Here is a 5,000-nt window from a genome sequence, read left to right as displayed (position 1 = left end):
CATACTAACCTAACCCTAGGTAAGGCATGTCAGAGCGAAAGACAGTAAACTCGAATGAGCCATGAAAGAGCGGTGCGGGGCCGGTCGGAGCGCACCCTTTTCTCGGTGGCTGGCGGGCGAGAGAGTGCTGCGTCGCCGGCATCGGCGTCGAAAGAAGCCGAGCCGAAAAAAGTTAAAGTACAAACGTGCAAGCATACTAACCTAACCCTAGGTAAGGCATGTCAGAGCGAAAGACAGTAATTTCGAATGAGCCAAGAAAGAGCGGTGCGGGGCCGGTCGGAGCGCACCCTTTTCTCGGTGGCTGGCGGGCGAGAGAGTGCTGCGTCGCCGGCATCGGCGTCGAAAGAAGCCGAGCCAAAAAAAGTTAAAGTACAAACGTGCAAGCATACTAACCTAACCCTAGGTAAGGCATGTCAGAGCGAAAGACAGTAATTTCGAATGAGCCAAGAAAGAGCGGTGCGGGGCCGGTCGGAGCGCACCCTTTTCTCGGTGGCTGGCGGGCGAGAGAGTGCTGCGTCGCCGGCATCGGCGTCGAAAGAAGCCGAGCCAAAAAAAGTTAAAGTACAAACGTGCAAGCATACTAACCTAACCCTAGGTAAGGCATGTCAGAGCGAAAGACAGTAAACTCGAATGAGCCATGAAAGAGCGGTGCGGGGCCGGTCGGAGCGCACCCTTTTCTCGGTGGCTGGCGGGCGAGAGAGTGCTGCGTCGCCGGCATCGGCGTCGAAAGAAGCCGAGCCGAAAAAAGTTAAAGTACAAACGTGCAAGCATACTAACCTAACCCTAGGTAAGGCATGTCAGAGCGAAAGACAGTAATTTCGAATGAGCCAAGAAAGAGCGGTGCGGGGCCGGTCGGAGCGCACCCTTTTCTCGGTGGCTGGCGGGCGAGAGAGTGCTGCGTCGCCGGCATCGGCGTCGAAAGAAGCCGAGCCAAAAAAAGTTAAAGTACAAACGTGCAAGCATACTAACCTAACCCTAGGTAAGGCATGTCAGAGCGAAAGACAGTAATTTCGAATGAGCCAAGAAAGAGCGGTGCGGGGCCGGTCGGAGCGCACCCTTTTCTCGGTGGCTGGCGGGCGAGAGAGTGCTGCGTCGCCGGCATCGGCGTCGAAAGAAGCCGAGCCAAAAAAAGTTAAAGTACAAACGTGCAAGCATACTAACCTAACCCTAGGTAAGGCATGTCAGAGCGAAAGACAGTAAACTCGAATGAGCCATGAAAGAGCGGTGCGGGGCCGGTCGGAGCGCACCCTTTTCTCGGTGGCTGGCGGGCGAGAGAGTGCTGCGTCGCCGGCATCGGCGTCGAAAGAAGCCGAGCCGAAAAAAGTTAAAGTACAAACGTGCAAGCATACTAACCTAACCCTAGGTAAGGCATGTCAGAGCGAAAGACAGTAATTTCGAATGAGCCAAGAAAGAGCGGTGCGGGGCCGGTCGGAGCGCACCCTTTTCTCGGTGGCTGGCGGGCGAGAGAGTGCTGCGTCACCGGCATCGGCGTCGAAAGAAGCCGAGCCGAAAAAAGTTAAAGTACAAACGCGATGCTAATGAGCGAGCCGTTGTCTCGACTAATATGTAGGGGGCGTTCGATCGAGCGTCTGGCTTGAGCGCTTGTCGGTCTAGCAGAACGGTCGCATTGTTATGCCCGGGTTTTAGGCACCGCTGCAGGCGGCCGGCAGAGCTCTTGTTTGTGCGAAACTGAATGGATCGAGCCCGAGAGAGGGCGAGCAAAGAAAAAACGCAAATCGCTCCGCCTGGCACTGCCGGCGAGAGCGTGGACGTCGCGGCCAGCGACTGTCGAAGCTGAGTACGGCCGCAGGCGATCGCCTCGGTCTTAAACGAATGCGACGAGCACGCGCCGGGCGGCCCAGCAAGGGCCGAGCGCAGCTGTCGCAGCTATCTGGTTGATCCTGCCAGTAGTGATATGCTTGTCTCAAAGATTAAGCCATGCAGGTGCAAGTACGAGTTCTCGTAAAGCGAAACTGCGAATGGCTCATTAAATCAGTCTTGGTTTATTTGGTCTCGTAAGCGAAGTGGATAACTGTGGTAATTCTAGAGCTAATACATGCATTAAGCGCCGACTTCGGGAGGCGCGCTTTTATCAGATCAAAACCGACCGGGTTCGTCCTGTGACGTTTGATGACTCTGGATAACCACGCGGATCGTACGGTGTCTGCACCGACGACGTATCATTCAAGTGTCTGCCCTATCAACTGTCGAAGGTACGCTACGTGCCTACCTTTGTGATAACGGGTAACGGGGAATCAGGGTTCGATTCCGGAGAGGGAGCCTGAGAAACGGCTACCACATCCAAGGAAGGCAGCAGGCGCGCAAATTACCCATTCCCGACACGGGGAGGTAGTGACGAAAAATAACAATACAGGACTCTAACGAGGCCCTGTAATTGGAATGAGTACATCCTAAAACTCTTAACGAGTATCCATTGGAGGGCAAGTCTGGTGCCAGCAGCCGCGGTAATTCCAGCTCCAACAGTGTATGCTAAAGTTGTTGCGGTTGAAAAGCTCGTAGTTGGATTTTGGGCGAGCGCCGCCGGTCCGTCGCAAGGCGTGTCACTGGTTGCGTTCGCCTCACCTTCGGTTCTCCGTCGGTGCTCTTGACTGAGTGTCGGCGGTGGCCGATAAGTTTACTTTGAAAAAATTAGAGTGTTCAAAGCAGGCTGTTCGCCTGCATAGTGTTGCATGGAATAATGGAATAGGACCTCGGTTCTATTTTGTTGGTTTTCGGAGCACAAGGTAATGATTAAGAGGGACAGACGGGGGCGTCCGTACTCTGCCGTTAGAGGTGAAATTCTTGGATCGGCGGAAGACGAACTACTGCGAAAGCATTCGCCAAGAATGTTTTCTTTAATCAAGAGCGAAAGTCAGAGGTTCGAAGACGATCAGATACCGTCCTAGTTCTGACTATAAACGATGCCAACTAGCGATCGGGAGACGTTACCATGACGACCTTTCCGGCAGCTTCCGGGAAACCAAAGTCTTTGGGTTCCGGGGGAAGTATGGTTGCAAAGCTGAAACTTAAAGGAATTGACGGAAGGGCACCACCAGGAGTGGAGCCTGCGGCTTAATTTGACTCAACACGGGGAAACTCACCCGGCCCGGACACAGGTAGGATTGACAGATTGAGAGCTCTTTCTTGATTCTGTGGGTGGTGGTGCATGGCCGTTCTTAGTTGGTGGAGCGATTTGTCTGGTTAATTCCGATAACGAACGAGACTCTGGCATGCTAAATAGTTACGCGACCTTCACGGTCGGCGTCTAACTTCTTAGAGGGACTAGTGGCGTTTAGCCACACGAGATTGAGCAATTACAGGTCTGTGATGCCCTTAGATGTCCGGGGCCGCACGCGCGCTACACTGAGTGAAGCAGCGAGTGTCTAACCTAGGCCGAAAGGTCCGGGTAACCCGTTGAACCTCATTCGTGATTGGGATAGGGACTTGCAATTGTTTCCCTTGAACGAGGAATTCCCAGTAAGCGCAAGTCATCAACTTGCGTTGATTACGTCCCTGCCCTTTGTACACACCGCCCGTCGCTACTACCGATTGAATGGTTTAGTGAGATCCTTGGATCGGCCCCGTCGCGGCTGGCAACGGCCGCGTCGGCGTGTCGAGAAGACGATCAAACTTGATCATTTAGAGGAAGTAAAAGTCGTAACAAGGTTTCCGTAGGTGAACCTGCGGAAGGATCATTACCGAAAGTGGTGGTAGGCCCCGGCCGACCGCGCACTTAATTGTCTTTGGGTGCCGCCGAGAGGGCGGCCGTCAATCGGGGTTCCGCCCCGTGCGACACGCGTAACACGTTGGCATAGCAAGGCAGCCGAGTGCGATGGTGGCTTCTGGGCACCGCGCTCGATGTGCCGCCGGCCCAGCCCGGCGGTCGCTCGGCGCCGTTTGTTGGTGTTTTTGTGCAGTTGTTGTCGGTGGTGGTTTTGTGGTCGATCCCACAGTGTGACGTCCGCGCGCTTCGGCGCCGGGCGAAACGTCGAGGACGACTCTTAACGGTGGATCACTCGGCTCGCGAGTCGATGAAGGACGCAGCCAAGTGCGAGAAGTAATGTGAATTGCAGAACACATTGAACGTCGACCTTCTGAACGCGAATTGCGGTCTCGGGTCAATCCCGGGACCGCGTCTGCCTCAGGGTCGCGTTCGTCCTCACCCGAGGGCCGTCGCCTGGCCTCTGCGAAGACGGCCGGGCGTCGCCCCAAGTTGAAGCGGTCGCCGAGCTTTCTCGGCGCGACCGCGTGTCCCGTACACCGCCGGCCCCTCGACGTGTTCAACTACGTTCGAGGGGCGGGTCCAGGTCGGTCGGTCCGGTCACGAGATCAAGACCGACCGTGGGCCAAGGCGGCGACGGTACGCGCTCGGTCGGCGCCGGCGGCGACGACTTGCGATGCCAGCGGGCCGTGTAAGAAGCGGCCCGCTTGACACATACGACCTGAGTTCAGGCGAGAGCACCCGCTGAATTTAAGCATATTATTAAGCGGAGGAAAAGAAACCAACAGGGATTCCCTGAGTAACGGCGAGTGAACCGGGAAGAGTCCAGCGTCGAATCTGCGCGCTTTTCGAGCGCGCCGAGTTGTGACGTACGGAAGTCCCAGTGCGGCTAACGGCGAGCGCCGGTGTCCTTCTGATCGAGGCCTCGTCCCACGGCGAGTGTTAGGCCCATAGGGGCGCTTGCCTTGGCCGCTTCGGGTCTTCTCGGAGTCGGGTTGTTTGGGAATGCAGCCCAAAGCGGGTGGTAAACTCCACCTAAGACTAAATACGGTCGCGAGACCGATAGCGGACAAGTACCGTGAGGGAAAGTTGAAAAGCACTTTGAAGAGAGAGTTCAAGAGTACGTGAAACCGTTGAGAGGCAAACGGGAGGGCCCGTCAGGTCGCCGGCTCGCTTTCAGTTGGGTGCGGGGGCGCGCCGTCTCGGTTCGCATACGCTTAAGGCGCCGCTGCCGAGTCGGCTCGCGCACCGTCTCAGCGCACTAGCGACCGGCGCGGGT

The 5,000-nt window shown here is 56.2% G+C and overlaps 2 non-coding genes and 1 pseudogene across 2 annotated transcripts; all 3 read left to right on the top strand.

Annotated features, from left to right (window-relative positions):
* Nucleotides 1-1,888: 1,888 nt before the first annotated feature.
* Nucleotides 1,889-3,698, top strand: LOC144420299 (small subunit ribosomal RNA). The gene has a single exon (XR_013474652.1). It is a non-coding gene; the product is annotated as a small subunit ribosomal RNA (ribosomal RNA).
* Nucleotides 3,699-3,996: 298 nt separating this feature from the next.
* On the top strand, nucleotides 3,997-4,150 carry LOC144420344 (5.8S ribosomal RNA). The gene has a single exon (XR_013474690.1). It is a non-coding gene; the product is annotated as a 5.8S ribosomal RNA (ribosomal RNA).
* Nucleotides 4,151-4,438: 288 nt separating this feature from the next.
* Nucleotides 4,439-5,000, top strand: part of LOC144420037 (large subunit ribosomal RNA) — a 3,694-nt pseudogene continuing 3,132 nt past the window's right edge.

This window comes from Styela clava, chromosome 2 (assembly GCF_964204865.1).
Source record: "Styela clava chromosome 2, kaStyClav1.hap1.2, whole genome shotgun sequence".
In the NCBI taxonomy this organism is placed as follows: Eukaryota; Metazoa; Chordata; class Ascidiacea; order Stolidobranchia; family Styelidae; genus Styela; species Styela clava.
This window is presented reverse-complemented; position numbering and strand designations above follow the sequence as displayed.